Source organism: Anser anser (genome assembly GCF_964211835.1).
Source record: "Anser anser genome assembly, chromosome: 5".
NCBI lineage: Eukaryota > Metazoa > Chordata > Aves > Anseriformes > Anatidae > Anser > Anser anser.
The window spans coordinates 34,505,438-34,528,029 of NC_139725.1; the positions used below are offsets into that span (position 1 = coordinate 34,505,438).

A 22,592-nucleotide genomic window follows, 5' to 3' on the forward strand; every position below is an offset into this window, starting at 1 on the left:
CCAGACAGTCCGAGTACATACAACTTTTCAAATAATTACATATTGAACACAACGGTGATTTACTAGCTCATTGCAAGGGAAACCCTGACACACTTGATACATAAAACATTTATAACGGAGTCCTGAGGAGCTCACAATTAGACAACAAGCAACACAAAACAGACAGCAAACTGAGAACAAGTTCACGTACGCACCTTGGGGAAACCTGTTCTCTCTTCCCCCTTAGAGACATGTCTTCTGATCTCCACATGTGAGCAGCTGTTTCCCACCCCCAGCGTGCACAAATACCTGAACTACATTACAAGGTTTACTTCTGTCCCCAGTCTTCCAAGAAACGCCTGCCCTAGAAGGAAGGGAAGCAGGAAGGCATCACTCTCCACACCCTTTTCAGCCCCTTCTGCTGCAAGAAAACATACGTCCTTGTACCAAGCAGGAGGTATTTAAGTTCCCAAAACAAACATGGCATTTTTAAGAATTCTAAAACAAGAGGCAATTAATGTCTCGGAAGTCACTCCTAGTGAATAATAGTCCCTATTGTCATTTTAACCTGTGCTAAATGGCGTATTTTCAAATCATCTATTGGAGAAACATTAAGAATTTCAATTATTTCAGCCCCTTCTATTTTCTCAAGTTGCATTAACAAGCACATAATATCTTGCGTTGGTTCTGTGAGGGAAGTGGCTTGTATATCATCCTTTCATACGCACTATGGGCTCCAGCCTTGGAAGAAGGCAGAATGTTAAGTACCACCTTTTTTTTTTTTTTTCTTCTTCTCCCCTTAAAGAGCCTAGGATTTTTTTTTTTAGTGAGCAGACAAAAGGACCGTCGATCAGCAGTACCATGTGCGGCTGGTTTCTGAACTGGTTCATTAGAACAGCCTCTGTCGAGACGCTCAGAACACTTCATCTTCCAAACACACAGGTGATAATAATACCTGGGTTATAACACTGCAAGGAGTCATTCCTGGTTTTGTATGTTTCTAGAAACGCCTGAATAAAGTTCACTATCACACCAAATAACCATTTGTCGAGGCAGAGACAGAGAGCCAAGCAAGCGTCAGCTGCTTACATTACACGTGCTACAAAACAAAAAACATTATTCAGACTTCCTATTCATGAACATCTAAAATCATCAGTTCAACTTTCTCAAAACATGCATTGAAGTTCTTACACAAGTAGCCAAGAGAACAGTAATTTTTATGAATTAAACTTTTTGCAGTTGTTAGCTTCCTGCTGCAGTCACACAGCACATACGCTACAGACTGTTCAAATTCCACAACAGATTAATGCTAACCTACCAAAATTTTTTTTCCACAACTTGCCAAGCATTGCAAGTATGCACCCACACAAGAGCACAAACTGCTATGAGCCTCTGAATATAATAGCGTAAAATTATCATTCAAATTACCAAACGCACAAATAGCAAGGCAGTTGAAAGGGGGTCGATTCACCCAACAATAAGCTAAACCACCTAGATACCTAAACATTTGCACAGTGCTGTAAGACATCTATTTCAGCTTCGCTCAGCGTGTACACAGAATGCAGTTCTCCTACAGCAGGTGAAGTGTTACAGTGCGGAGGTCGCATCTGCACGTTCATGCACGAAGCATTAGTTTAGCCTGAAGGGCAAGAAGAAGTCTTGTGGACAGAAGTGCCTGTCGCAGCCCTTCTTCCTACTCCTCAGATATGGAAAGAACAGAGGTATTACTCTGTCAGTACAATTATTTTGTTCCCAGCCCATTCTTGCAGCAGTAAGGGAAAGGTGAATTCACATGTAGAAACAAAAAATCAAAAGTTACCTTCTAGCAATATTTCTTCTCTGAAAAGTCTCTATTCCCACTTTCATAAAAATTTGACCAGTTAATATAAAAATCACACCCTAAATCATACTGAAGTGTTCTAGTTAAACAAGGGTTAAATCTATGTGAGTTAGCACCTACCCTTCACCTGACAAACTGCTTTAAACCCAACGATAATATCCCTAACCAAGAGCAATGCAGGGCAAGAGAGAAGTTTTGGCTATATGAGCAGAGTTTCAGATAAAAACTATGGAAGTCCTACTTTGATGACAAAAAGAGAAATAAGCAGTGGATTCCTGATGGTTATTCAGAAAATAAACTTATGACTGATCATAACAAAAACATGACAGACTTAGTTAAAAAGACAAGGCAGCATCTTCCACAAAGAGGAAAAGTGAAAGAGAGAGGCAAGGATGCCACTACCCACCAGAAGTGATGTAATTCACAAGCTAAGCTTACAAAGCAGTGACCATCAAACTATCATGCAAAAAAAAAAAATCCCAACTCTGAAGAATACTCTTTTAAGCCTTTATTGGAGGATACAGCAGATTGCAATCTTAATGGTACAAAGCTCTTGGACATCCAACCTCGAAGCAAGAGAAAAGGGGCACTGGAATACAGACACCTGCAGCAGGGAAGGGTTCACACATCGCGTTGCATCAAGAAGAGAAAGGTGAACTTATTTGTGCGCCTCACACCACCCTAGAGCAAAATCCTCGATAGCACCTTCCCCTCCTTAAGAATATATTAAAAGACTGAAAACAAAGAAAATGCTGAACAGTCATAGAGAGGGAAAGTTATCATAACAAGGACCAGGGCTAAGACCATGCACGTTTATGACTGACCTGGCAGAAGAGGAGGTTACAGACGTTACCGCTATTTCCATTACTGCAGATACTTAGAACGAAAGCAAACCTCAAAGAGTTACACGGGATATGATACTACCAAATGACTGCTTTGTCATTTTATCGTCCCCACGTAGACAAAAGCAAAGTAACAGGAAAAAATAATCCTAGCTATAAATACACAACGAGGAGTCTCAACTAGGCATTACTACTCGGGAGAAAGATCTTGAGATTGTTGCAAGCAAACAGTTCACCCCCCAGCAGCAAGAAGCCAGAGGAAGATGTCAGGAAGAGAACAAAACTGAACAGGGAGCATTCTGCTGTGATGCACGCTGCACGTAGCTCTGTCCACTCCACCTCCAAAAGGGAGAGCTCCAAAGTGTATGGAGAGGAATGACAACTAGAGAGCTCGTGTAAAACAAGCGAAACTAGTTTTCTCACATCGACCCACCCTGTGCACAGAAAATAGAGTAAAACGGCAGGGAGCTCGCTGCTGTGGGGCACTGGAAGCAACAAATATAACCGAGTTCAAAAAGGCACCAAGTTCCCCTATAATTAGTTTGAAGTTGCTATTCACAGGCAGCAGCCCCAACGCAGCTTCCATCTCAGGCAGCTGCTAAGCAAGTGTCTGTCAGAAACTTACTCTGTTAATATTTCAGCAGCTGACAGGCTTCACCCATTTCCTACGCTGTTCAGTCAGCTGCTGCTGCTGGCCACTGATAAAGGCAAGATGCTGGCTTAGATGGACGTTTGGTCCTTTCATTTTGGTTCCTTCATTTAATCACATCGAGCAACCACACCGGCACACGTCTCGGGTTGTTTCGGAGCTCGGTTCTTTCGGTAAATAAGCCAGGCTGTAATTCACACATGTAACATTGAAAGCAGAAATTGCAACTTCTGAAGCAGAAACCAAACTGTTCTACGCCTGTTGTATTATACAAAGCATCACTAAAAGACAAAAAATTAAAAATATCAAGGATGTGACTGCTTGCTTTTTTACATAACCCATTTTACTGATACATCTCCTGTCAGCCCCACACTAACCAGGATGTCAGCCCAAGGAGACTCAGGCAGTTGTCTCTTAACCAAGGAAGCCCCAGAAAGCTGGAAAGCAGAGCTAAACATCAGCTGTGGATGTTTGCTGGAAAAACTGCCAAGACCCATTTAAGACTGGCAACGACTTGGCTTTCCCCCAGCTGACCAGAGGAAAGATCTCCTGAACCAATGGATTCAAAGAGAGCGTGCAGATGAATGTCTGACTCCTCTCCAAGAAAATGAAATCTGCCGAACCACCAGGTCCTGCCTGACCCTGGAGCAGTGCTGGATGCTCTCCTTTCTGACACAGAAGTCTAGCTGAAGTACTCCTGCTGAAGGAAATGCATGACCTCAAGCTGAGGCCCAGGACAAACACTGAACAGAATTATGCTAGAAAGCGCTGCAAATTCTGCTAGAAAGCACTGCCTAAACAATTTGGTGAATGTCTGCTTTCTCATCACTGTCAGCCTCCTCCTCTTCTGACAGATGAGCTTTTGAAGATAGCCAAACTGAGAGCCATGCAGGATAAACAAGCAGGTCTCAATCTGTGAATCCTGACACAGAAGTTTCATTTTCTAGAGCCCAAATTACAAAAGGTCTGGAACACAAAGCAAGTGTCCTGTATATACCACCTTTGAGTATTGCTGTAGGCAGCCAGATGAAGATGGATGTTCCCAATAAGCTTATCATCTTTATCTGGAACAAGCAAGTATCAAGGAAAAAAAAAACGTATAAGAAAAAACAGAAGCTTTGTGATCAGTTTCATGAAGACACAAATATCGCCTCAATACAATTACTGCTCAGCTACACTAGTAAGAAAGCTGACCATGATCCAGTTTACATGAAAAATCTCCTAGGTCACACAAAAAGACAACAAGATAAAAATTTCAAGCTGCTCCACATTCTGTTTCGGTTTCACATACGGGGCAGTATGATTTTGCTATTTAAATAACCTTCTGCTTGCGGAATCGCTCAGGTTGGGTGTTTTGTTTTGTTTTGACTTTTCGTTCGTTGTTTTCTTTCGGGAGTGAGGGTTGCTGCCTAGGCCAGTAACAGCTTCAGAGCTGGTCCTGCTGTGGGAGGAGGAACCAGCAGCATAGTGCCCTCGTCATCCTAAAGATCATTTGTACAAACTACACAGACAACAACCAGCACTACAAACCAACAATTCAAAGAAACCAGCACTCTTATTTGTAGCTGGGAACTTCTGATTTACCAGATGTTTTAACACTTCATATTGTCACAGGCTGAACGTTTCAGGTTGAATTTGTTGGTATCCCCAGGAGAACTGAAGGAAGGTTTAATCATAGCATGTGCTCATACTGAATGTATTCATGTTTCAGTGCTTCTGCTGATTATCCATGAAAGAAAATCTCTCTTCTCCATCCCACCAGTAAAAGCCCAGCACAGATGCACGATCTGTCTTCCAGATGCATAACCTGGATGCATAACTTTTCTTCTGAAGTGCCCCATCTCTCACTGCGACCAAATTCCAGTATCAAGAAAGGTATAAAAGTGCTCCCGGCGGTACCAAGCAACCTCTCAAATCTCATTCATAATACAAAACAACAAACACACATCTTCTGGCTCTCCTCCTCAGCCCAAGATCAGGTGATACTACTTCAACAATTACAAAGGAAAATCCAGTTGATTCCAGTAAGTTCCAAAATACAGGCAGTGATTTTGAGGAATCTTCTCTTCTCACACATCAGGCCGTGTGGAGACGGAGGAATAAGTAGACAACTGTATGGATGTCTCCAGATTTATGCCCATTTGCCTGCAATCCCAAGCAATTGGTCCTAGCAGTGATGCAGGCTGACCTTTCCAGTGTGCTCTCCCGTTGCTTTCACATTACTATGATGCTTGCACACAAAGCAGACTGCTTCCTCTGACAACATGGAGAACAAGAATTCAAACTTTTCTCTCCGTAAAAATGCAGTCCCAGCTAACACAATCCCTTTGGATCTCAGGCCTTTAATGCCAAGGCAATATAACAAAATTATTTTAGAAATATTATTTCATTAAGCAATGGTGATGTCAATGGGCCTAACTGCTAACAAACAGAAGAAGTACAGCAATTACTAAAATGTTAGGACAAGCAGATATTCCAGGAAGGTTCAATACACCCTATCTATAACTCAAGAGGTCGGCAAAAGCAAAGAATTTACTTTACAGAATTCACATCACAGAATAATTAACGAGACATGACAGTTACTGAAGTTGCCTTGTATTTGGCCTTGAAGCTGTCTCCACAGTTACAGAGTTGAGATGTCACAACATAAAAACACTTCAGTAAAGAGACTACTAAAGCAGATTACTGCTGAATGCCAACCCAAGGCTTATGCAGAGCTAGTGACTCAAAATATGAACAACTAATGAAACATTAGAAGAGCATATGCCAAAGTTCCTAAGCTCTAGAAATACCCTAAGACACTGGCTGACACCACAAACAGAATGGTTTACCTGAAATTAGGGGTCATACCTGGAGATACTTCAGAAGAAGAGACAGGCATGTAGAAGATCATGACTCAGTATCCCACTGGAGACCAAGAGCCTAGTGCTGCGGAGAGTCACTGCATCAACCACGTGAAGTTCCAAGCACAGCCCCGCACCTTTAAGCGAGCTATTTACACTAGACACTGAAGCATATAACAAAAAGGAAGCCAGATGCCTCGTGTTTGCTTTGGAATATATTTTCACGAGCAGCACTAGAAGAATTAGTGGAAGCAACACTGGACCCAGTCATCTAGGAGAAACACTGAAACTTGGGTATTGCTGATGCAGCTGATTTTCCACTTGGAAAAGGGGCTTGTCCAAATTAACCGAGTAAGATATCTGTCCCTGAACACTACTCACTCAGGAAAACTGGAGAATTCTGCTCACATAAGCTGTATACAGACCAGTTTTAACAAGTGGCTAAGACTTCAGCACTGATGGAACTGGTTATTTTTGCTGTGCATTGAACTGTTTCATGCAACTAGCTGCGTTAAGTCCTTTGTACCAGACTCATAAGACATGATACGGAAACATAGCGATATTATGCACCAGAGATATTGGAAGCATTCATCCACTGATCAGAGACAACGCGCATTGCAGAGATGTTTCAATCTGGTAAATGTAAGTGCTAACCTTAACTCTGACCCTCTGGGTGCATTAAGAATATGCACCCATGTAACGGCATCTGTAGAAACATAATCATGCTTGCAAGGTAATATGCAATTTCATGTACTAATTGTACTAGAACGCAAGAGAGCCAGAAAGGCGGACAAAAAAAAATTCAAGAGCAACAACCACCACCGCCATCTTTCCTCTGTATTTTTTCAGGCTCTGTAGAACTTAACTCTGGACTCTTTCTGTACATCAGTGCTTACCTATGTAACTCCACACCTTCACAGGATTTTAAATTCTCATCTATTAATCATCACCTCCCCTATGCATCAAAAGGTCTCCTATCCTTACTCGAAGGCCTACTTTTCCTTCAACCCAAGATAACCTAAAAGAAGATAGATCCCAAACTCCAAAACCAAAAGTACCGTATTTATTTTGGATGACCTGTTTTACAAGAATCTCCGTTCCTTTGGGGCAAACACTATTTATTTGTACATCCCCCATACTTAATCAGTAAATTGTTTTTAGGCTTGTTTTTGTTTATAACGTAAGAACATTCAGGACTTGAAGAAAGCATACTGCTTACTGAATTAAACACAAGAGCATAGGCCTCTTCTTCTAGGTTAAAGTCTTCAATAAACTTACCACAAAGCAGAATAGAGGAATGTATTTCTTCCTCAGTTTCTAGCCAGAGACATGAGAATCGTAATACTCACCAGACTGACCTGTTATCTTTCAAGTGAAGAAGATTCTCAAGTAATAAGAGGCACACCTATACTCAAGTGAATAAACTGTGCTGATTCACAACAGCAGATTGCCTGGGCCAAATTCCATGCAGTATTAACAAATCAACAGGAAGCACTCCAAAATTATTATGCTGATGTGCTCTCATCTTCCTTCCCCTACATTCCAGTCAGCTGGCACTCTCACCGCTCCCTGTAAATATACAGGCACAGGTATCAACTTCAAATTCTGCCTCCTCTTTCCCTTTTATTGTGTTTCTCCCTCCTCACCCCTTAAAAGCCTTCCCCTCACAAGCACACAAACGAGAACGGTAGCATCTGGAGAATGGTATTTGTAGCTGAGGTAGTCACACTCGGTGTGGGAGTACTGATGGTAGTCACTAATCTGAAAGGAAGGATTCAAGTAACCATACACTTACTAGAAGTTCTTTTCTTTCTTCTCAAAACCATGATTATTCAATATAAGTAAAAAGATTTACACGCTAGATCACATCAACATAGCCCTGAATCACCGTGCCAATCTAACACGGAATCACTAAGTATACAATTAGTGTTTAACGGAAGAAAAGCTGAGTGCAAGACTCCTGTACAATGAAAGTAGACTTCTGCTACATGAAAAACAAAGTGTCCAAAACACTGCTTTGCAATTACTCACGCTGACTGCCACGGGTATTTAACTGATTGCTTCCTTAGAACAGGGACACTGAAATGTAGTTTTATCCAGTTTTATAGGTAAATCATAACGTTGATGGAGAGTGAAAGTAGCACGGAGCATGGTGTGATTCCACTTCCTAAATAAACGGATCAGCCGTGTGAAGGAGGCTGCTCCTAGCAGTCAGTCACCCCTTTATTCCCAAGGAGCCAGGACCTATCCCAGGGGTTTCACCCAGGGGAGAAGGCAGTGACACACTGGTAAGGGACACTCCTCTTTCAGGCCCCCTCACATCACGTCGTTCACCTGCTCTCCTGGGTCCTGCTGGTTCCAGGCAGACAAGAGCCCCGCTGTCCAAGGAGACGGGGACGGCCACCGCGCAGCGAGAGGGCTTGCCAGAGCAGCAGTCACCCCGAGGGAACACAGCAGCAGCAAGGCTGTAGGATTTTAAGACCGACACTTGCAATGATACGTTTGCGATCACAGCACTACTGTGCTGTCAGCGCAGTGACCATCTTTACTGCAACTTCTCTGCAAAGTTACTCTTTAAACAAATTCTGGTCTATAAAAGCTAATGCCCACATTTTTGATGGTCCTATGGCTGTGCTAGAAAAGGTGTTTAAACGCATTTGTCTCCGCGCACACGCAGAAGCTCTCACCTGCTCCTTTCACTACACCGTCCTTACATGCTCCTCCTCCTGCTGTTCCAAGGACAGCTTTCTGTTTGTTAAATCCCACTGGGGAAAATCCCAGCTTCTGTCTATTTAGACTCCTGTCATTACACACCAGAAGGGGGGAAAAAAGCCATGAGGACCACAAAGTTTATTGCATGATGTCAAGCCCCTTCTAACACAACTTCAGACCCCAAGAAGACCACGCCAGCCTTACAGTCTACTGGATTACCACAGATTACAACACAGAAAGCAACACAGAAAACCAAACCTAACCATAACACAAGGGAGGTTTCATAGCCGAAGGCTTAAAATGTATCCCATGTGCAAAATGAAGGGAAAACGTTCCATGGATAGTATTTAATCACCTTTCCCATATTATGCAAGAATTCCAGAGGAAGCCACAAGTGTTTGATACACCTTAGAGAAAATAGAGAGATGCCTCATATGTAACACTTTCTACACACAACAAGCAGCGATTGAACAGATGCTTGTTCCCTTCCTTACTAAATTTTTTCAACAGCTTTAGAGTAAGTCAGCTTATGTGAACATGGTTGCAATCATCCATTGTATCACAATTTTTCTGGCATACAAAAAACAGTAGTCTTGGACAAAAACAACAGCAGGCAGAGAAGGACAAATTAAGTTAGAAAAGGGAAACGAGGAAGAAGGTCCCAGGTTCTGAGGAATACCCGTTTGTCTCACACCAGGGAGGCACAAATCTGAGATCAATCTTCTCACTCATGCAATTTTGTGGCAACGGCAGCACAAACCAACAAGCCAGGTACTTGTATTAACACCGTCACAGAGCTATGCTGAACTAATCAACTGAGGACATGGTGTTATTCCAGTCAGGAACAACCCAGAGCATGCATTTAAGAGCAACAGGCCAACGACATCACATTTTGACTGTCTGCAAAAGCTGCAGCTCATCATCACAGGAAAGGATGTTTGATTAAATTAAACACTGCATGATCTATTAGAGTTCTGCATCAACAGCCAGGCATCCAAGTATCATTCTTGCAAGAAGTCAGGTAGGAGAAGGCGTTGTGAGCTTTAAGCCCAGAAAAAATTGCCATACAGGGATGGGAACTGACAAGAGTTATGTGAAGGGAGGAGATTTCCTTGTTTACTTAAGAGCACGAAATTCACAGGGAAATAGAGCTGGTGAAATATACCAAAACACAGGCAGGCGATGGAAACAGACCGATTCTGAAACAAGTCTCAGGGTGACAAATCCACTGATTTCAGCAGGATTTTCTGAGAACACAGAATAAGAGGTATGGTGGGATTCGTCTTCGGAAGAGGGAGAAGAATTGCAGGTGGCTTGAGGACAGATACCTGGTGTTCAGAAACAGTGCAAGCCTTCCCAGTCCTTCCCAAGTTATTCCTGGCCAGAACACACTCTGAAAGGGAAGCAAGGGCAACACAGGTAGCCACTTCCTCGCCGGGTCACTGACGAGCATCCTTAACACAGCAAGTTCATACTACACACAAAGAGAGATTTACACGATAAAGATGTTTATCAGAGACAGTTACTGCAAACTAAGCAGCAGCAAAAGAGTAAGATATCTGAGGCCCCAGTCAGATCTGAACCAACAAAAAGCTTCATTATAAGGACAGGCAATTGTAGCCCTTTTACAAAGCTATGAGAAAGCTTTGTTAGGTTTTTTATTATTATATTACTATTATTTTTAAAATCCATCACACATCAGGTTATGCAAATTTCAGGCTGAACATCTCATTCAGAGCAGTTTTGTCCTACTGGCAAGAAAGGAGAGAAAGACAATTCCTCGGACACGTCAAGGACTAATTTCTGACTCTCATGTCAAATTTTGTTGTGTTAGCAAATTAAATAAAAGCCCTGAATAAATACATTTCATGTTCTTACAAAGCTTTACAGGAGCTCGATATTACCCGATTTTTAAAGGAACAGCAAAGACCCCGGGAGGCAAAATAACTGGTATGAGATCCAAGGCGCAGCAACAATGTCAGAAACAGAATCCAGATTCTTCAAGCCTTGTCAAGTGCTTCAACCCTTTAAAACTACCTTTTTTGGGGGGGAAAGAATGAAGTCACGGTACTCCTGATTCAACAGCAGCCTTCCCATCAGCTTCAGCAGGGTCAGGATTTCCTCCCAGATCAGGACACGTTTGCTCTTAGGAGATAAGAGATACTTTTAGAAGAGCTTTTTCTTTACAGCTATGCATCGAATCCTTTTGTACATCCCTATTACCCACATTCCTTATCTCCAATACCCTGCTACAGCAGTGTTACAAGGGGCACCGTCACAGGCTCTCTACGGAGGGTAAAACGTCCTTGAAGGACAAGATACATCGCTGTTCCGCTATGCACGGATTTATCTCGGTTTCTTCTCCTGCCGGTTGTGTGGGCCCAATTGGTCAACGAACGGGAATTTCATCCTGGCACCGCAACAATGACAATTTTTCTAATCACGTCAATATACCAAGAGTAACTATTTAGCTAACCATGTGTACCCTCAGCAATTTGCTCCCCATGGGCTGCGTAGGGGCTGGGAACCCTTAAAGCAAACTACATCACTACTAACAAGCACTATTAACAGTTACAGAATGCGCAAGGTTTTAGATGAGGCTCTGTACAGATTTACTTTTTTGTATCTGTTTTAAACAGAAGCGTCAGCAATGTACAGGGTGTACAAGGCATCAGTGCTGACAAAATACATTCCCTGCCTCAAAAAAAAGTTATTACCACCTAAATATCTGTTGTATTTATAATCTGTACACAGGTGAAGGCGAGAGAGCAACTTTTTGTCAATGTTTTTCTTTTTAAAAAAAAACACAACTATGAAGTAAATACACACCCTAAATTTATATTGAGGAGAATTCTGTGACAGTTTCTAAAAGAAGGGTTTTGTCACACAGACCTAGATATAAGCTAATTCTGGTGAATACACAGACGCTACTTTCCAATATTAGAAGTCTGGAGGTCCTGATCTTACTACTGCTAATACACACGCTGATTTTAGGCATTCAGATACTCCCTCTGGCTTCTGCAAGGCTGAAAGTAAAACACAAGTTTTTGCAAGACTGGAGCTCTGATTAATCTCTTCAAAAACACCAAAAAAGGTTCACTTCATATTACTTGGCACTTAACTCTAAGCCTTTTTTATTATTATTATTATTATTTCACACAAACTCAAGAACAAATAAATTGACTGGAATCAAGAGTTCAAGTTAAATATTTGCTTACTTAAAAATTAAGACAACTGCAGTATCCAAGACTTGGCACACGAGACTACGGCGAATATTAAACTCGTTACTGGCCTGACATTTGCAATCATACTGATGTCCAGTTTAACTTCAGCAAACCCCACTGAACAGAAGCTAACGACCTGTGTGAAACTAAGTTATTCTTACAGATACACACCAGCAAAGAAAAAGAACTTTTGGGAAGTTACTATTCCTCTGTCGCTGATCGAGAAACACTTCACTTCCCTCGACGTGGGCTCCATGCGAGCTCCAGTGTAACGGCAAGGGCTGAGGCACACCAAGGAGAAACGATGCGGCCGCACCGGGCTCCTTGTCCCACCGGCCGCCACCTGAGCGTGGATTCCGTGCCTCCACGGCGACCGCACGATGTCACCAAGCCTGCCACCGCGCCCCCGGCACCGCTTCAGCCGGAGTGATGGCGCGGCCGAGGCGACCTCGGCAGGTAGAGAGATGTTCAAAGTCCCTGTCCCCGTGGCACAAGTCCAGGGCAGCGGCCGGCAGCACTTCACAAGAACGGGGCACCAGTAGTTCCAGCAAGGGAAGCCGCCTCCTGCCACGCATTTCCATCCATAACATTACCTTGAAAGAGGCAAAATTTCCCAAAGACCGTGCAGGATACTTGCAGTCACAGGCAAAACGAGTGATTAGTGCAATTACTTACACACTCTTTGTACAAAAGCACACGTGCACACAGAGGACTTACTTCATCAACTGCTTTTCCCTGAAGACACTCTGCTGGAAGCTGACTTTGACTCACAAACAAAGGTGCGTGCTGCTGCACAGCGGTAGCGGCCAGCCGCCCGCTAGGAACCGCACGCGGTGCTGACAACACGGCTTGCAGGGCACCACAGCATCCTTCGCCCGTCACCTCCAGCCTCAAACTTCTGCCTGCGGAAACTACAGGTCCCAGGATGCATTAGCTCGCCACTTGCCGGGCAAGCCGCTCCGACAGCAACAGAGCACTGCACGCTGGGGGCCGTAGTTCCCACCAGCCGCGCTCGTACCGAAGATGAGCCCAGATGTAGGCCATATTGCACGCCTCCACGGGCCAGCACGCACGCACCACGCTCGGAGGCTGCTGCCAGGTAAGCGGGTCGAGAGCTGCTTCTCACAGGCCAAAGGAATTAAGGCAACAACCACGCCAGTACAAACACGCATCAGCTAGCCAGTAACTCCCCAACAGCCGTCAGCGGTTTAGCTACTCTCGAGCACGAGGAACGGACTGCAGCTTGTAACATCTCTAGGCACAGTCAGATTATGTTTTTTCCCCAGGACTGCTACGTTTATTAGCATTAGTGCCTGTTTTCAAAGAGTGCTCTTCAGAATATCAATAGGAAAAGTATGTTTGGTGAGGGGCACGTTGTCCCTGCCCAGAATTTAGTCAGCCGGAAAGCAATTGCTCCCTTCCTCCATTTCTACAATATACTGAAGCACGAGCTTGCCTCTCTTCCAAAAACAAGCAGAGCTTAGCTGAAAATTAAATAGCTGTATCTCAGCGTAGGCCTCAGAGAAGAATACGCTGTACTTCAGCAAAGGGAAGGGCAGCTCCCCCTACCAGTCTGTTCTAAGAAGGTTTTAATCGAGGAAGGAAACAACCAGTGATCAAAATGAACAAGTATTCCTTGTTGTTGTTTTCCTCCTTTTCCTCCCGAGCCCTGGATTTTTATTATCGTTAAAAACCAATGATATGCACAGCTAATTCCATCCAGCCCCTCGCACGTTTCACTAGGCTTTGTAGAACAGCACAGCTTTGGCAGCATTTTCCGGCTAGCAAGCAGGAACGCAGCTCCCGCAAACACCCGCGGAGGAAAAAGGACGGAGGCTGCAAACCCGGAGAACGGCAGCGTCCCGTCGTGCCGGGAGGACGAGCAGGGACGCCCCGGCCACCTGAAAGACGTCCTCGCGCGTTTCCCTGCGCAGGCAAAAGGCCTCAGAAGCATCTAAAGGTTTTGTCAATACAGCAATACTGTCCATAGGCCAAAGACAGCTGTTGCCATAGTTACTATCAGCCAGCTTATCAGAAAATAATTATTGCAATTACTCAGAAGTTTTGTTAAAACAATTTGAAGCTTCAATAGGATAGCACTCGATCTCCCCAATTAACTGTTTGCGACCACGCTGCCTTCGGGATCCGCACGGTTAACGACGCCTGGATCGGCAGGGCTGGAGGGGAAGGAATCGATGCTCCCTCTCCCTTTCAAGTACTGACAGCTTGCATTTCGCAGGCAGAAGCACGGAAACCGAACCGAGCCGGAGCTCTCCTGCTATGCATGAGTCCTCCTTTCGCAGGCCTGAAGACAGAGTCCGAGCGCAGGCCATCTTAGAGACACGGGCTCAGATCTCCCCTCATTTGCTTTAACCGCTCGCGTATCTGTACTGCCATTCAGCAAAATGCACCGGCCACGCTTCCCAAACATCTCTCTAATTAGACATGCAACGGCAGAGTCCCTCATTTTAAGAGGTAAACAACACAATTTCTGCAGCAAGCCAACTTGGTAACACTCCCTTTTGTCCTAGGAGCACGGTACTGCCAGGTGGAAGGGCAGGATCCGGAAAGCACACCTTTTAAGAAAGCAGACATTAAAGTCGCGTGGAAGCAGCGCGACCACGGCCCGCGAGACAGCTCGCGTTCAGCAGAGCCTCGCTCCTTACGTACCGTACGTAAACACATCCCCGCTGGTAACAACAGGCGGCAGGCTGGGGGGCTGCTCGCCTTCTGGTGGGGGCCTGGGGTTTTCCTGCAGCGTATTTCAGGCATAAAATCTCTAGTCAGAGAGCGAGTGTGTGCAGTGACAACGAACGAGACACCTCGGGTAAGAAGGAATGAATGTTCAATAGGTCAAACCACCTCGGCACGCACAGAGCTTTTAAGGCACAGGGTACTTGATAATTCCTATGGAGACATTAAAGACGTAAACAGCAAAGTATAAAATAAATGCTGCAGAGAAACCTATACCAAGTAGCGCGTTCTTTCTTCAAAAGCCTGGGATGATCAAAGTATTAAAACAAAAGGCTCCGTGGCAAAGTTGAGGCTTTGTTAGGGGAGCAGCCATAGCGCTCCTTTCGGCCCAAAGGAAGGGATCTTTCTGAACTTCCTACAGATTTAAAAATTACTCAAAAGGCAGGTGATTCTAATTGTAAAGTCTGATTGTTACGTGAGCGCACCTTTCCTCAGCACTAAATACATTTTTAAAAGCTCTTGATTTTTGTACTTTTTAAAGCCATCCTATATCTACACTTGCCGCTTTGCTTTCGTGAGGTTTTAACGTAATAAAGGCAAAGTCAAACAAGTTAAAATCATACCTTGCCAATGTTAATAATAAGGAACTTGGTAAGGTGCGGGAGCCATAAATTATTTAGAACTTAGAAACACACGGGGTTTGCGTATTATTTTTCCTCTTTTGAAATGAGACTATATTTGTAATAAAAAAAAAAGAAAACACAAAGTTTCCCCCCCAACTGTAAATAAACTTCTTTTTTGCCTGCATAATGCATATCTCCACCATCAGCACAAGCCAGATACCGGCTTTGTGCTGTACTGAACATGAAATATTAATGCTGGATACCTATAAAAACTATCCTTCAGTTCACCCTCTATTTACAGGGTACAGTAGCAAATATCCTACCCCTCACGCCCAGCAGACACCTCAAGCCCCTTCTGTGCGCTGCCCTACCTTTCCAGCATGCGGCACGTTCCTAGATAACCTTTGTGCAGTTAAAATGCATCAGAAACAGGATGTGAGCTGCTTTCTGGCACAGAGTAATTGAACAAGGGCAATTCACGAACATGCAGGAGCCAGGCCTTTGTGGAGCCTCACACTTCTAGCATACAGCCACGCATGCGACTGCACAGTTGTGAGCATAAAGGGTGAAGGGGACAGTAAAGAAATGCTATTAGAAGCTTAATAATAGGTTTTCAGCGCTGCCCCTTCCGCACAAGGAGCCTCTCCTAAAGGGCAGGCTGCCTAGCGGCTCGCATCGCCACGCAACGCCCCTCTAAAAATCAAAGCCCCATCGCTCTGCGAAGGTCTTTCTGGAAGATTTGAAACAATCAAAGCCAAGAAGCAACAAAACCAAAACAAGAGTAAAAAGGCTAAGTCACCAACATATGTTTCTCACGTGACATCCGTCTTGAGTTTCTGGTAGCGCACAAGATGCCCATCCCGCACGGACCAAGACGGCCCTTCAAGGTTCTCACAGACGGGTGTTGAGAGGAAAGAGAAATCTCCCTTATAAACAAGCTCCAACGGTATCAATCCACTTCGCTGAATAAGCTCCTCCATGGCCCTAAGAATAAATATTAGGGAACTGGAAAGCTACAACGCGTTCATGCGCAATTATTATCACCATTATAAACAAGCTGCGCGAGCAACCTAAGGGATAGCCGGGCTCACTATTACAGCTTTCCAACGGCACTCGGAATTTCACAGCTTTCGAAGGAGCCACTACAACACATTTTATTTTCCCAGAAGAAAAAAAGATGCCTAAAAATGTTCTTGGTTGTACAGATCTCGTCCAAGCATTTTTTTTAAATTAGAATTTCCCCGGTAAAGTTTAACAGACACACACACACACACAAAACCTCATCTCTCAAAACAGAAGTAAAGTTGGAGCAGGAACTATTTAGGACCAATACTTGAAACACAGCTGAAGCTGAACGGCCTAGAGTAAAGAGATCTTTACAAAACCTAAACTGAAGGCAGAGATCTTACTATCCAGCCACAAAACACACAAGTATTTTTCTCTGAACTACCAAAAATGCAGTTTCCTACTTCTTCCTCCAAGTTCCTTGAAGGGAAGTTTTCTGTTTTCATTCCCTAGAGGAAGAAAAGCAAGTCCCACCACCACCAAATGCCTTCTCCCACCTCACAACAACTCCAGTTCGGGACGCACAAAAAGAGCAAAGACGAAAAGCTTTTGGATAGAAATCTGAACAAGAATAACAGTAATATAATCACAAAGTATTCCCTAACACAACGATCCGAGCTACACACACCACAGCAGCCGCGTTAGTTAACTGGAAACCACTGCAACCCGCGGTGGGCTCCGCGCCAAGCTTCTCGCCGCCCGGGTCCCTTCAGCTACAGCCAGGGCACGGCGCAGGTGATGGCCAGCGAGCCCCCGGTGAGCGGGCACCTACCTTCGAGTGCACAACTGGCCCCGTAAGACCTTGAAGTGATATTCTATACGTGCTACTACGCAACACGAAATCAATGGGCAGCGAGGTTACTTAATGCTCCCTCTGTACCAGCGCAAACTTCTGGATGATAATAACTACCAGACGATAATCTGATTTCTCTGCTACAGTAAGGCTGGAAGGTTTAAAAACCACGCAGAAGCACCGTCTATTTTTTTTTTCTTAAATAGAGATTTAAAGGTTCACTTACTAAGCAACAGAATTCCTTATTTAAAAGAAAAATAATAATAATTAAAAAAATCCCCCCCTCGAAGGAACAGCTTCATTCAGCTGCCATGAAACATGCCCTGGTACAAATAAAATTCCCAAACCCTGTGGATCTTTTTGCTTAAGTCTGGTGGTTAACCCCTCCAACTAATATGGGTGCTGGTGCATATTTTTCGCTTGTTTCTTTCTTTTAGCTTCCTGTTCTTAGTGGTAATTTAATGTCAGTATTTAGATACAAACTATAAAGTTATGTTACACGCAGCCATTAACAAGCTTAACACGAAAGTTTGGGCATTACATGTTTACATGTGTAGAAGTCATGAATTTTAGACTTCTGTCTCTCCAAGGCTTTGAAAAGCACGTTATTTCCCTCACAGATTAAGCCTGACAACAAGGCGCTCTCCATCAAATTTAAACATCTCCCTGCTCTGCAGCATACCCAGCCTCACCAGCTAGCTCCGGGCAAGCAAGGGAAAGCCAGAGGAAACTGAATGATAAAACTGAAACTACTCAGGTGTCTTCATTGTTACAAGCAAGCACAGTGAGGAAGAGGAAAAAAAAAAAAAAGGTAAACAGACAGCCCAAACCCTTTTTATTTATGATATCCGAGAATCTACAGCTCAGAGGAAAAGAAGCTACGTTTCTGTGTTTGGGTGCGCGGGAGCGCCCGTCCCTTAAGATGACGAGGAGCACCAGCAGGTCTAGTTAAGGAAACTTCAGCAGCCCAGAGGAGCCGGCTCCTTGCGAGCCCTGCCACTGCTGGACGCGTGCCCCTACCTGGATCTCCCACACTCGGCCCCACAGCGCTCGCCTTCCTCGCACCACGCGCGTTATTACCCCCCCGTGGGATCTTTCTACACGCAGCCTCCCCAGTGAACAAAAGTTCATTGTCAAGCTCGGCGCTTGGGCCCAAACAAACATCCAGAGGGTAGGAGGGGGAGAAAGGAGAGGAAGTGCTGCTATCCGCAATGCCAAGGTTCGCGGGCAATCACCGTTACTCACAATTAAAAAGTGGGAACAGGTGTAGCAGATATCATACTTTGATAGCTGAACAAAGAATATTACGGCACGTGACCGAAATGTGATGACATTTGTTCACCAATCGAAAACAAAAGCCACTCTCCAATGGCACTCTTTCCTCCACCCCCAAGAATTAGGAACTTGGAAGTCTCTCCATATTGAAACACATCTGCTCTCAGCCTCATTTTCTGACACTTGAGAAGAAGTTGAATGAGGAGCTCCATGCATTAGCCCAACGCAAATCCACCTAAAAGCCCAGGTGTACAATCCTACCCCAGCACCCACCGAACTGCAGATGCGTTTGGGGAAAAAGCTCGACCGACAACGAAGCTCGGAATAATAAAGGGAAAGAAAGAAAAACAACAACACACACACACAAAAAGGAGGAAAACACCACCACTGAAAGGCAAGTGAAGAAAGGAGCATGCACAAGAGGACTGTACCAAATGGCAGAGTCCCACATACAGCCCCGCTCCACCTACACAGACGCAAACGCAGGAGGGAGGGAAAAAAATAAAATTAAAAAAAAAAAAAAGTAGACATCTGTAATCCCAGCAGCGGCCGTGCCAGAGCAGAAGTGTGAAATCCCAGAGGCGTCCTTGCACTGAGCTTTGTACCTGTGCAGGAAGGGCAGCCCCAGGGCGAGGGGGGCAGGAGGGACTTGCGAATAACAAGTTGCAGAAGAAACGGAATTTTCCCGGCGCTACTCGGGCCACAAAGACGAATGAAAGGAAGGAGGAGGAAGGGAGGAAGAGAAGGGAAGGGAAAAAAAAAAAAAAAAAAAACCTGCGGCAGCGGCTTTACTACGAATTATCAATCACCGAGAGCGGCATCATTTCCGAGCCCGTCATAAAACTTCCCCGACAGCATCACGGCGAAGGACCCGGCCGAGAGAAAAAGGGCCTGGAAATCATCATCCCGGCGAACCCCGGAGGGGAGGGGACCAGGCTCCCTCCCTCCCTCCCCCACCCCTCCCTCCCTCCCTCTCCCCTCCCTCCCTCCCCGGTGCAATGTGTCATCTCCTTCCCCTGCTCCTCCCCCCAACCCCAATGTGTCACCTCCTCCTTTCACCCCAAGTGTCACCCTCCTCCTCCTCCTCCTCCTCCTCCTCCTCCACCTCGCCCGCTCCCAAACTTCTGCCGGCGCCCGCCGGGGGAAGGGGAAGGGGGAAGGAGGGGGAGGAGGAGGAGAAGAAGGGGGGGGGGACACAAACACACACAGAGGGGGGACACCCGCAGGACAACCCCCCCCCCCCCCCCCCCAACCCCCGGGGAGGGGCCGCGGCGAAGTTGGTGCTCCTCAGCGCCAAGTTGGCCGGAGAGTGGCGGCGGGGGTCGGGGGGGGCAGGGGAGGAGGAGGAGGAGGAGGAGGAAGGCGGGATACTACACCCTGCTGGCGGCGGCGGTGCTGCTGCGGGCCGGCCGGGGTCCCCCGGGCAGGACCTCCCTGTGGGGGGGCAGAGCTCTTCTTCATAGGGGGGTGCTGGCGAGGCCGCTCCGGCGGGGCTGCCCGCTCCTGGGCGCCCCTCGCTCTCCTCCTCTCACTTTTCTTTAAGCTAAGCGGGGAGTGGAAGATGGTAGGTTGCTCCCTTCTCCTCCTCCTCCTCCTCCTCCTCCTCTTCGCTCGGCTCTCGCCTCTCTGGGGTCCTGTTCCTTCCCCCCCTCGGCGGGGGGCTCCTCCTGCGGCGGGGAGGAGGGGGCGGGCGGGGAGGGAGGCACGGAGCCGGCGGGGCGCCGGAGGAGAGAAACTGTGACACAAAAACAAGCCGGGAAGCTCAACTCTTCTTCAATCCCATTCACCCGGCCCGGCCGCAGCACCGCTCCGCGGGATCCCTCCGCCGCCGGCCTCCCTGCTCCGCTCTGCCTGCCTGCCTGCCTGCCTGCCTGCCTGACTGACTGCCTGCCCGGCGCGCGCTCCCGACGCCCCGCCGGGCGCGCGCACCGGAGCCCTGAGGGAACGGGACGAGGGAAGCGGGGGGGTCCCGGCCCGCCGCCCCCCTGCGGGGACAGCCGGGCGGAGGGGCGGCGGGGACGGGGACGGGGGGGGTGGCGGCGAGGGCGGTCTCGGCGGCTCCTCCTGAGGGGGACTACTTGACGCGTCGGTGCGGCGAATTTATTTCCCTTTGCCTAAGGAACGGGCTGTGCTGCGGCCCCCATTGCCTAGGGAAAAAGCCCGGATGTGAAGTGAGTGAAACTAAAGTCGGCCGAAGTAGGGCACCAAACTCTGCCGGGGCGGGCGGCGGGACCGGCACCGCGCCGCCATCGCCGCCGCCTCAGGGGAACCCACGGCGGAGAGTTCGTGAAGGGGGGGGGGGCAACCAGCACCCCCCCCCCCCCCCCATCACACACACACACAGCGCGTCCCCTCCCCCCGGCCGGCCGGCGCGGGTGCGCGCTCCCGCTGCCGGTGCCGCGCGCGGGGCCCCGCCGCGAGGGGCTCCGCACAGGAAGTTGATGCAACAGGGCCGCCGGGCGGGGGGGGGCGCGCGCAGGAAGCTGCTGCTGCTGAGGCGATTGGGGGGGGGGGGGGAGGAACGGGCCGCGGGAGCGCGCAGCTCCTCGTCCCCTCAGCGCGCGGGCACGGCGCGGGGCCCCGCCGGGGCTGCCATGTTCCGGGCCGGGGATAGAGGGGGGGGGGGAGGCGGGTTTCGGTGCTGTGCGGCAGCGAGTTTTGAGGTATTTTTGGTGTGTTCTTTTTTTTTTTCCCTCTTTTTAACGGTCTCGCGCCGCTTTATTCCCTCAGAACGCCGCCGAGGAGAAGCGCGGCGCGCGCACGGCCCCGCGGGTGCCTGAGGGGACCGCGGGCGGCTGGCGGGGGGCGGCCGCGCTCCGTCCCGCTGCCGTGAGGAGACCGGGCTGTCCGCCCCCCGGCGGGGCCGCCCGGGCCCTCTTTAGTTAATTACGGTTAATTTGCTGCTCCTCCGCCAGCCGGTGGCCGAGTTCTGGGTGGTTTGCCTGTGAACTTCGCGGCGCTGGGTGCCTGTCTTAAAGCTGCAGCTCCTGGGCTCGCGCAGTTGTGGGAGAAACTTGGGTTTATTTTTTATTAATTAAGTTTGCAGCCTGTGGGTTTGGAGATAGGAGCTTGAAGACAAGCCTTAAAGGCACAAAACCGAAAAGGTACAAAGCAAGCGGAGTCAGCCAAAAATGCCTCTTTTTTTTTTTTAACCTCGCGTTGCTTGCCTTTGCGTTGGGGGCAATCTCTCCCCACGCCTTTATTTTTATTTTTTTCCACAAGCCACGTATGTTTCTCAAAAGCAGGGCTGGTGCAGTACTTTAAAAAACAAATAAACATTCGGAAAATTACAGAGCTTTCATTAAAGAGTTACCGACTCTTGCACAATTCAGGGGTTAGCAGGTAAAGTCACGTGCCGGGCACTGCTGAAAAATCTAATAGCCGCTGCAGGAGTTCTGGTAACGTGTCCAGTTGCGACCAAAAGTGTTGTGATTAGTATCATAAAGCTGTTACGTAATTTTTAATAAAAGTAAATTTGCTCTTTATACTTTCTGTCTGCTTTATTTCTACAGCCACCAAATATCTCGGGTAACACCAGGATAGGGCCGATGGCTCAGGTGAGACCTCTGCTGGGGTTGGGGGTGTCCAGCCCCCCCTTACTGCTGTGCTCTTGATGCCGCAGCCCTTTTTTAACCCCCCACACACCCCAAAAGTCCCAGCCTGGGTCCTCAGGCTCTTCCCCCGCATCAGTGCTTACAGCCAGCAGCTCAAGCTGAGCGTTGCGACCCAGACGACAGCCTGGTCTTTGGTTTTTCCTCCAGCGAGGGTTTGAAGCGCTGGGCGAGCAGGCGAGTCAGCGTGCTCGGAAAGCAACCGCGCTGGAGCTGCTTTTGTCCTTCAGAGTTCTCAGCAGAGGCACCACGAAAATAAACACTGAGCGAAGCCTGTTTATTTCGCTGTTTTTTTTATCTTTCTGATTAAGGAGCAAGTTAAAAGAAGTTAGAACTAGCGATTAAGTGTTATTATAGATCTGGCGTGTTTATTCTGTTGAGGAGTCAATACGTGCAGTTTGACTAAAGTTTGTTTTAGAGATGAACTTTGGACAAAGTTCAA

The 22,592-nt window shown here is 47.0% G+C and overlaps 1 protein-coding gene across 6 annotated transcripts in view; it reads right to left on the reverse strand.

The window, feature by feature from the left end:
- PHF21A (PHD finger protein 21A) overlaps nt 1–20,421 on the reverse strand; it is a 133,892-nt gene extending 113,471 nt beyond the window's left edge. For 2 of the 6 annotated variants that reach the window (XM_083837299.1, XM_083837301.1), the window contains exon 1: nt 19,916–20,365. The gene's annotated coding sequence lies outside the window, so the exon portion shown is untranslated. Of the gene's footprint in view, nt 1–19,313; nt 19,465–19,915 lie in introns of those variants that run through there. The other 4 variants (XM_083837296.1, XM_083837300.1, XM_083837298.1 and 1 more) reach the window with 4 other exon arrangements.
- Nucleotides 20,422–22,592: the final 2,171 nt, after the last annotated feature.